Source organism: Micropterus dolomieu, linkage group LG19, assembly GCF_021292245.1.
Source record: "Micropterus dolomieu isolate WLL.071019.BEF.003 ecotype Adirondacks linkage group LG19, ASM2129224v1, whole genome shotgun sequence".
In the NCBI taxonomy this organism is placed as follows: Eukaryota; Metazoa; Chordata; class Actinopteri; order Centrarchiformes; family Centrarchidae; genus Micropterus; species Micropterus dolomieu.
In genome coordinates, this window is record NC_060168.1 from 212,919 (window position 1) to 223,298 (window position 10,380).

The 10,380-nt window shown below is 39.6% G+C and overlaps 2 non-coding genes across 2 annotated transcripts; both read left to right on the forward strand.

Moving 5' to 3' along the window:
- The first annotated feature begins 5,144 nt into the window (after nucleotides 1–5,144).
- On the forward strand, nucleotides 5,145–5,226 carry trnal-aag. The gene has a single exon. It is a non-coding gene; the product is annotated as a tRNA-Leu (tRNA).
- A 4,824-nt stretch (nucleotides 5,227–10,050) lies between these two features.
- On the forward strand, nucleotides 10,051–10,132 carry trnal-uag. The gene has a single exon. It is a non-coding gene; the product is annotated as a tRNA-Leu (tRNA).
- Nucleotides 10,133–10,380: the final 248 nt, after the last annotated feature.

Below are 10,380 nucleotides of genomic sequence, written 5' to 3' on the forward strand. Positions count from 1 at the left end.
ACACAAGACAGAGCAATATGACTTACTAGTCCAACTGTGTCCACAGAAAGAATGCCAGCTCGGCTTCTGTCTTTCAGTCTTTTATTTCACAAAGCCATCTCTCCTTTTCTCTTCTTAACTTCCTCTGTCAACGTCTTCTTCGGTCTCTTCGCCTCTGCCATTAGCTAATGTCATGACAGATGACATTTATTGTCACACAGGGCTTTTCTCATTTCCCAAATTTGTGTCTCCTCGATCCTTGAATCTTAGTCCTTCATACACGAGATGTGAGCAGAGAGGAGTTGAGGAAACACGCATTTAAGAAATGAGATGTCCTTCCCTTGGAGCCGTCATCTTAAAGCAACGTCAGTTAAATATGACATGTTGCACAGCTGCACATCTCCTGTCTATTGTTTTCAACCTAGAGGTTTCAATAAAAATTATAGCGTATGTTGAAAACAGTCACAGATTACCCCCACCTCCAATGGCTTTCCATGTGATTTCTTTCTTTCCTTGTGTTTATTGTACTTAGTGTTTTCTTTTACGATTTACTTTGATGATTAGAGAGGCTGCAGGCAGTCATTTCAACGTTTCCATGCATGCAGTAATGTCACAGCAAATATCGTGGGACAAAATAAAAAAACTGCAGTAATAAATTTGAAAGGACAGAAAGAGGAAAAAGAATTCAACTTTTAGCCTCTGAAATGTTTAGATGATCTGATGGAGATCAGTATTGATCAGGAGGATGACTGCTTTACTCCAAACAGGTTCACTGTATGAACCTGGATTGTGTGAGAGACCTTTTGAATGTGGAGAAGAACACCGAACATGAATCGACATTAGATCTTGATTTATCCTGTCAGTGTGTCGAGAGATTGAAATATTATTTCATGTAGCTGTGGCTAACCCTAACCCTTTGTCTTCAACAACTGGCAAGCATCCATAATGGTACAATATCCCATCTCCATCAACAGTTTTCCGATATCCTACCCAACAAACAAACAGCGACGGCAGCGGCGTCCGTGGTGGTCAAAAACTAGTAGGCTTTTCCTTCTGCCCCAATTAGATAGAGCACCACGGTACCACCTACTTGCCTAACCTTTATATAATTATTAATTTATTAATATAATTATTATGTTTATTAATAACATTGAAATGGCAACTCCACTGAGCTTGCTTCTTCCAAAGAACTTACATTGTACATTATATACTATTATTTGCTTCTTCTTATACCTTGCTTGCTGAAGATGCCATGTTCATGTACCATGCCAGCTCTCCTCGCCAAATGTATTGGTCTACTGGCACACTGCTGACACATCGCATAGTACGCATGTAATTGAAATGACTAAATCGGCCCTGGATCAGGCCCCCTGTCACTGATACCCAATCCAGCTATTTGAGTCAATAGGCTATAGGACCAATATCTGATTTCAGTATCAGATCAGTGCCATCCCTAGTTGAAAGTGCCAAATAATTTTAAAGCATGTGAACTTACAATAATAAGAGTCAAATATTGATGCCAAATACTCCAGAACCTGCACTTACTCCAGAGATATTGTTGTACAGAAAAAAAATTCTACCACTTACACAACCTGAAATATTCAATATTTTAAATGCCAAATAAATAAGCCAGAACTCTGAGTGTGTTAAAACAACCAATAACTAATAAAAGGTTTAATATACAGCGATCTTTGACATATTTAATGTCATCTTTAATACAGTTATATCAATGAAAATCATCTGGCTCAAAATAACTGGTATCCATTTAATAACAGTCAGCGTCAATGAGGAAAAATGGATGCAGGTACCTCCTACATATTAAATATGTAGGAGGTACCTGCAGGATGCTGACAATTTCAATTTCCCATCAAACTCTACAAAGCTCAGCAAAAGATGAAAAGTTGAGAGTTGTGAAGGGAAGCCTGACTATAAGATACAAAAGCTTTATTCCCAGTGTTGTCAGCAAAAAAAAAAACAGGTCAAAAGTGTAAAAAACTAAAGGCTAGAAAGGCTGGCTGCTCCTAATGATTAAGCGGTGAGCTGGCTATAATCCTTAGGATTGACCGTTGGTACTCATCCTGATTCACCACAGTTAAGTGAGGTCAATCTCTTTCAACTCACATTCCACTCATTTGCAGCACTGTATCTGCAGTTCAAATACCCTTAAGCAGATCATCTCAATCCAAGCTATCCTACTGAAACTATTGTGAGATTAAGTGCAATTTATACTTCTGTGTCGAATCGACGGCATGGCCTCTGCATAGCCCCCTACCCTATGCCGTCACCTATGCAGCGTTTGGGGTTGTAACTGCAGAATGACAGATCAATCAAGCTTTACACTTATACTGTATGAAGGTAGTCAACTCCCTCCAACGCTGATATGAGCTAAATCCTTTTTGCTAATGTTGTAGCTCAAATATATATTTATTTCAGTTAATCACATTTTGTTTTGCACTAAATTCAGATTACATTCCCTGTGAATGTAGCTTTAAAGGGATACTAAGAAATTCTAATCAGCTCAATTCAATTCAACAAATGTTTCCTCACAGTTCGCTCTGTGTGCTCTTTGTATGCTCTTTTTTTCCCCCCCACAGACCTGGGTCTGTAAATGGAACACAAAGAAAGTGGCTCGGGGCGCTCTCCACAACAGCCAATCCCACCTCCCCTGAAAAAAAAAACCTAGGGGAAACACTTCTCAACATTTCAGATAATCTTATTCTCCTCTGTGCTCAGTACACCTTCCTCCCTCAAGGAAGGAAGGCCTCCATCAAGGCTGATTTGGCCAACTTTTCTGCTGACTGAAATGATCATCCCCTCAGGACAGAGGAGTACCTTTCCCCTCCCCACCTCTAGTAATATATAATAATTGCTGAGTACATCTGTGATCTTAATCCTGTACATGTCCATAATTTGTACGGAATAGGGCTTTACACAAAATGGCCATTTGGATGATACTTACACACCTTATAGGAAAGGAAGGATTAGACTGTTGTCATGATGGCACAGGTTATTCAACAAATGCAACTACTACAACTTTCTCATGCAGAAAATATTTTGTGTCTCTGTTAAAGGTCCCGCGTGTAATATTTAGGAGGATCTACTGACAGAATTGCAATGTAATTTACATAATGTACTGACTATGTCATCAGTGCTGTATAAAGACCTTACATAATGAACTATGTTTTTATTAACTTAGAATGAGCCATTTCTATCTACAACACAGCAGGTCCCCTTACACGGAAGTTGCCATGTGCGTATCGTCACTACGTTGAATTCGTACGAAGAAGTCGAGTGGTTTATTAAAAGTAAAAAGAGAAGTGAAATTTCGACTAACGGAGGACCACTCGTATTATTTAGCACAAGAGCCGACAGAGCATGAATCTCCGTAGTCAAAGAAGCGAAAACTTGATGAAAACAGACAAAGTCGGAACAGATGATCGATTTTCAAAGCGATGCTAAAGTTACCCGTTTTCTGGTGGACAGGTAAGTTAGTCCAACTTTAGCAATGCAAATGAAAACTGTGTTTGATAGCTTTAGCTAGAAGATGGGCAAAATCACAGAGAAAAGTTATGTATTTCCCTTGCCTTGCATATTCTGAATAATTAAGTCAATATCATTTCTTAATATATCTATCTAAAGAAACCTCATTGCATGACTAGCTACTCTGCTGTGTCAGACGACGACATCTTTTGTCCATTGTCAGCCACCTCAGATTCTCCTACTCGCTTGGAAAGTGAGGGGTGAGTGTTGGACTGAGCCATCGGTTGCAATTCGCAACCTCACCACTAGATGCTACTAAAATGTACACACTTGACCATTAAGAAATATATATTACATTTGCACAAACCTGTGAAGCTCTACTCTATTCCTCTTCCTCAGAGACTGTATGTGTGTCTCAGTAAACTGAAATTGAATTACAAGAACTCAATTTAAGTTAAAACTGAAATTGGAAGCATATAGAGAGTTGAATTTTCAGTGTGGACCAAAAACTACAGTTTCAGGACAACTGAATAAACTTAATATTTATATATATATATAAATTCTGTTTCGACTTTATTGAAATTCAGTTCCAAAATTATCTATTTAATTTCAAATTGTGCTATTCAATTCAGTTTCTTATGCAATTATTCAAGTTGAGCAATTCAAATTCAAATATAAATGATTCAAATTCAGTTTCTAGTGACAACAAATAGACATGACAGTCTTGATTGACATTAGCAACATGCTGGTAACTAGGTATTTATTATACTAAGACTTATGATATCCCATTACAATTACCACCTGTTAGAAAATAAGGATATGACTTCATATACAGTCCTGTTTTCCCAGTCCAGTCCAGAGTCTAATCTGTTCCACCACAGTTTCTTAATGAAGCCAAAACATTCTCAAACTTAAATTAAAACATTAAATGTCATTGTTTTTCGCCACTGATTTGGCAAAGTATCTGTCAAACAAACTAAGCAAAATCTGCCTTGTTCCGTTATAAATCACAAAAAACTACAATTTAATTAAATAAGTATAACAAGTATAAGATTTACATCAATATCATTAAGCTATTTTAGGAGGTTAAAAAAGTAACTACTGTAAGTAAGAGTACATTTTAAATGAGCTACTTTTTACTTTTACTTCAGTAGATTTTTATACCAGTAACTTTCCTTGTACTTAAGTAAAAGTTTATCAAAGTAATAGTACTTTCACTGAAGTAGAATTTTTTTTTACTCTTTAAACTTCTGAGCAAGAGTTTCAGAGTGGTGAGTTATTATTTGGATCAAATGTATCTTTCATCCATTAAGTTATAACTGAGCACTGTCTCTACATCACAGTAACAACTTTGTCCATTGACTGCCTGGAGGGTAGGTATTGTTTGGAAGGGAGAGGAGAGGCAGCAGGCGGACATCTTGTCACTGTCTGCTGCAGCTCAGTGTTTTTCCACCGCTGTTTTTGATAGCATGTCGGACTAGCCGCTAGGCGAGCATTATGACGCAGATTTTGCTGTGAAAAGACTGGACTACAATCGAGCTGTTTTCAGTAATATAGGCCTACACTTAATTATATGTTTTGTGTGTAGCACAAAGGAAATCCAAATTTTGTTTTGATATGCAGCCCTGTGCTGTTTAATGACCAAAAAAGACACCAGTACAAGCAAATAGGCCTTTAGCAAATGTGGTAGTGTGGCCGAGTGGTCTAAGGCGCTGGATTAAGGCTCCAGTCTCTATGGAGGCGTGGGTTCAAATCCCACCACTGCCAACTTTATCTCCAGGCACATGGAATTTCTGCCCACAAACTCACAATTACAGAAACTGGGGAGCGGTTGATTGAACACTAGAAATTCCAGTTGTGGTCAAACAAGCCTGTTCATTTAGAAACACTTCTTGTCAAAGCAGAGAAGTCTGAAACTGCTGCCGGTATGATTTAGCGCTCAACCCATTGATTGTATATAAAAATGGACGTAGTATCCGTGACAACACCCGCAGGTTTCTGAAGAGCAGTTTTGAAGCCCGAAATGGGCGGAGCTGGTTGTCGCCATCTTCACCGCGCGCCTAGCTCGACATGACCGAATTAACTCATGCTAAGGAGCTAATGCTATATACTACTCTGCATTAGCAGAGGTAGCTTCTAAACCCCCGGTGCTGCTGGAGGTTGGAACCTGTGGCCGTTTTGTTTTGTTTTGTCTATGGTAATTACCAGCTCACAGTCAAGGTACAACACCGGAAAATATTAAAGTAACTCACATATCTGTTATTGACAGAAGGTTTTAAATGTTAATAATTAGGGGTGGCAATGTGAAATACACTGTTTACTAATCTGTGCGATATACAGTTTGCAGCTGGACACTGTGCAATAATAATTCATGCTGCTAGACACCTGTTGACTACTCAAGTCAGATCTTATTGAATGTTTATTATAAATAATATAATATATAAATGTGTTAACGTTATTTTGTGACACTAACGTTAGATTTTGTTGAGACCAACTTTAACAGTTAACTATGAATCAGTTATTAATTACGTTAACGTTTACTTACACCTCAAACCATCAGTTTGAAGCAAATCTATAAACTCTTTTACATAACATTAGTTACGAGTCGTTTATTTGGACGTCATCTGATTATGTTACTTGTAATAAACGTAATAAGCTAGCAGAGTCCTTAGCTACATGATGGAAGCTGTATAACTCGTAAAACGTTAGCCATGGCTGCTATCATGTTAATTAATCCCCCACACCGCTATCTTGAGTAATGCTGCTGCTGACGGCAGGGCTGTGTGGGATTATTGTCTGGAATAGGACACTGGAGAGAGAAAGGTACTTTTTATATTTGTCACAAGATTTTAGTTGAGGATCTGATTCCTCCACATCTGCTACTCAAATATTCAACTGTAAGTAATGTTAATGTCTCCTTTGTTCCATTTCTCCCACTTATGTGACATAATATTGCTGTCAACATTTTAACACAGGCATCTTTTAGAAGAGCATCTCAAGAAATTTGAACACTGAGGAAAAGTTCATTGTGAGCACCAGAACCAGACCTTTACAGGTGTTTTGAGTTAATTAGCTGATTAGAGAGCTCTTCTGCATTTGACATATCTGTATAATTTACAATACAGAAATGTATTTATGCTATTCTAAAATGTTTATACATTTTGAGATAGTGGAGTTTTTATTTCTACAAGCTGTAATCCGTAATCAAGATGAAAACAAAAAGGGTTTGAAATGCTTCTCTTTGTGTAATGAATCTAGAATATATCAAAGCTTCACTTTTTAATAGAATTACGTTAGAAAATTAACTTTACCACAATATTCTATTTATTAAAGACTCATATGTATTGTTTACTTTATATTTTTCATCACCTGAAGCATTTATCACACATTTTCCTCCAGTCACATTTAGTATTTCTAATACTAAACCATAATAACCATCCATAATATTAAACTCGTGGTTTGCATTCATGAAAACATCAATATTAAAAGGTAACAAATGTAAAATTAGTTTTGTATGACTTGAAATAATGTGTTGTAAGAGTTATTATAATGATAGAATCTGTTGATAAGAACCCAGTGTCATAATTTCACATCAGTAGTGTTCAGGTGTTGTGTGTTAAAAGTAAAAGGCTGTGCAAAGCAGGAGCTGAAGAGCTGGAGCTGTTCTCTCCAGAAGAGCTGGACACAGCAAATCACATCTGGATGTGTTCTGCAGTCAGCTCCTCTGGCACCTGTAAAGACAACAATGGGTAGACAGTTAAGCAGCTTCTTCCAAAGTGCCATAAAGCTACTGAACTCTGAGATCGCCTCAGCATGATAACCTCTCTGGCATGTGACAGTAATTAGGGGTGGCAATGTGAAATACACCGTTTACTAATATGTGCAATATACAGTTTCCTGCTGGACACTGTGCAATAATAATTCATGCTGCTAGACACCTGTTGACTACTCAATACAGATGTTATTGAATGTTTATTATAAGAATTTTATATTTCTTGTTGAACTGTACTACCTTTTTTTGGCAAATTCTAATCCACCAAACAAACTTAGAGGCGGCTCTCACACACCTAATGTCTCGCCTTAACTAAACCATTGCCCTAGTTATAGCCCAGCTACCTGTCTGCAGGAATAACGCTCATTATATGCTGTTAAAAAAGGTGGATGTAAATCTCTGCAGGTAACCTACAACATCTGTTCTGCTGAATTATGCATCCACCTCTTAAGCTCCTTATCAGAAACGTCGCTGATCAAACGCAGTTATCACCTCAGACTGTTTGCTGAATCACAATGAATGCTACATCAGAACTCTGTTGCCGCTCCCCCCTCGGCTCTCTGCCTTTAAATGCTTCGTGTCCCTCCGGTTCAGGTGCGGGCACTTATAATAGTATCTAACTAGTATTTAACTGAACAGTGACTCCATTACAGTACAAAACGTTAGCCAAATCTAACATTGCCCGTCTGTAAAGTTTACAGTTAACATAACGTCAGCTAACAGAACTGAGCCAGAGACGTTTGGCTGAGCCTTTACAACTTCACACCGACGCCTTTTCTTCAAAGCATTGTCATCCTAATGTCTAAAGGCCCATTTATACTCCTGCGTAGGTGTGTCTGTCATTCTGCAATTACACAACCAAACGCTAGCCGGCAGAAGCGCTACAGCGTCCACTGTGTTGACTTTTGCTGGGTGAGTAGGCTAACTTCCGCTTTAGCACTCCACTAACATAAATGGGGGTAAAATTGTAAACGTGCGGCTGGTGTAGCCTTTTCAAATGTTACCGACCAGATGGATCACATTCTGATAGTGAAACGAGTAATTTCGCTCGGTTTGCGATGGTCAAATATATTGATTCACTGTGTTACAGCCGCCGTTTTGGCTGCTAGTAAATGTTACTTCAAAGCACGGGGTACTTCCAGTCGGCTCGGAGGCATTGCGAGGCTACCCAGCCGTCCAATCACAGAGTTTACGGTCCACGTCGACTCGATGTTTAGTTACATTTTTGAGGAGGTGCAACTGTCACCTACACCGTCGATTCGACGTAGAAGTATAACTTAACACTAAGGTTAATCTAATACATTTTGGCTTCTCTCTTCTTGCTGACTTGTCTTTGGCTACGTTCAGACTGCTGGCCTTAATGCTCAATTCCAATATTTTTCCCAGACCCGATTGTTTTTGTATGACAGTTCGCATTACTGTTTAAATGTGGCCCATATCAGACTTCAGTGTGAACTGGCCACGGTCTGAAAGTGATACGCATGCACAGAAGAATAACACAATGTCACACGCAGCGCGATGTTGCAGGCTACAGAAGTAAACAAGGAGCAACAGAGGTTATCTCCAGTTAGCTCGTGGGAGACTCCCGTTTTTTATTGTCCTCTCACGGGTCACATTTCTCCCGAATTATGACAAGTGCTCACAACTTTCTGTTCTTTTCTTTACAGTTTCTGGCGCTGTACGCATCTGCCCAGAAGACAGCCCCGGTCCGGTGAGTTTTAGGTATAAGAAAAGGAATTTGTGAGCAGATGATAGCGAGGTAGAGAAGGAAGAGAGCCATGTGTTTAATTATGGCTTTTTGTGGAGCTTTTTCTTTCAACGTGGCTCCGTCTGCAGCAGAACAGCTGCTCTACAGTGATGTCAAAGTCGCATCAAATGCGACCTGAGTGTCCAGACTGAGGTCGCATTTAAAAAGATCCGATCTGTATTGGATTTGGACCACATATGGAAGTGGCCCAATTCCGAACTGGAAAAGATCAGATTCCATGTGAGCAGCTTGCTCGTATCTGGCTAATTAGTGTAACGAGCTAAGCTAACAACCTATATGCCAACAGCGATACCTGTTAAATATTGTTAACACAAATAAAATACAGGAATTTCACTCACCTACTGGAACACGGACTTCATGGAGGTTCTCCCTACAATAAATCACACAGCCTGCCATTATTCATCTGATATCTACATGTAGAAATGTCCAAACCGCTCCAACAGGCTGAGACTCAGAGCTCCGTGTATTGTAGCCGAGTGAGGCTAACTAATTTGCCATTTATTATTACCATTTAACAGGTTTGTAGCCTTATTTAGGTTTGTGTGTCTTGGCAAACTCAAAATGTATCCCTTTAAACACAAAGAAATAGTTACATGTTACCTTAGAGACTCACTGTAACAGATAAGGCTAGGGTCCTGTCAAGCAGCATTGTGGGCTTAGATCCTGGGTCTTGGAGAGCAGAGTGGTGCAACGGGACTGTGCTGGGTGAGCGTACTGTGCCTTCAGGGGCTTTCACGTGTATTGACGTTTATTGACGTAGGACAGTTCGGTCTGTTTGACCAAATGGAGCCGCAACGTGTTTTGGCGATCATAAACTGGATATCAGGGGTGACCAAAGACAAATGTTTGCGCATTTATGCTTTAGGAATACTTCTAGTCAAAGCAGAGACAAGCGTGAAACCGCTGCTAGTATGGCTTATCGCTTTAATGCGCTGGATGGCAGCACTGTTCCTTGTCAATGTCGCTATGGACAAGGACCGTTTGGAATCTGATCATTTAGTGCTCCCTTGGAAAAACCACCAGTACAAGCAAATGCACCTTTGGCACATGTGGTAGTGTGGCCGAGTGGTCTAAGGCGCTGGCTTTAGGCTCCTGTCTCTATGGAGGCGTGGGTTCAAATCCCACCACTGCTATCTTTAATGTCAGGTGCATGGAATATCTGTCCACAATGTCCAGATTACTGAAACTGGTTAACGGTTCGCTGAACGAATGCCATCCACACAAAAAAATTCAATTATGGTCAAATACTGCTATTTCTGTACAGGAAGCTCTGTAGGTCTTGGAGAGCAGAGTGGTGCAACGGGACTGTGCTGGGTGAGTGTGCTGTGCCTTCAGGGGCTTTCACATGGGTTGAAGTTTATTGATGTAGGACAGTTCGGTC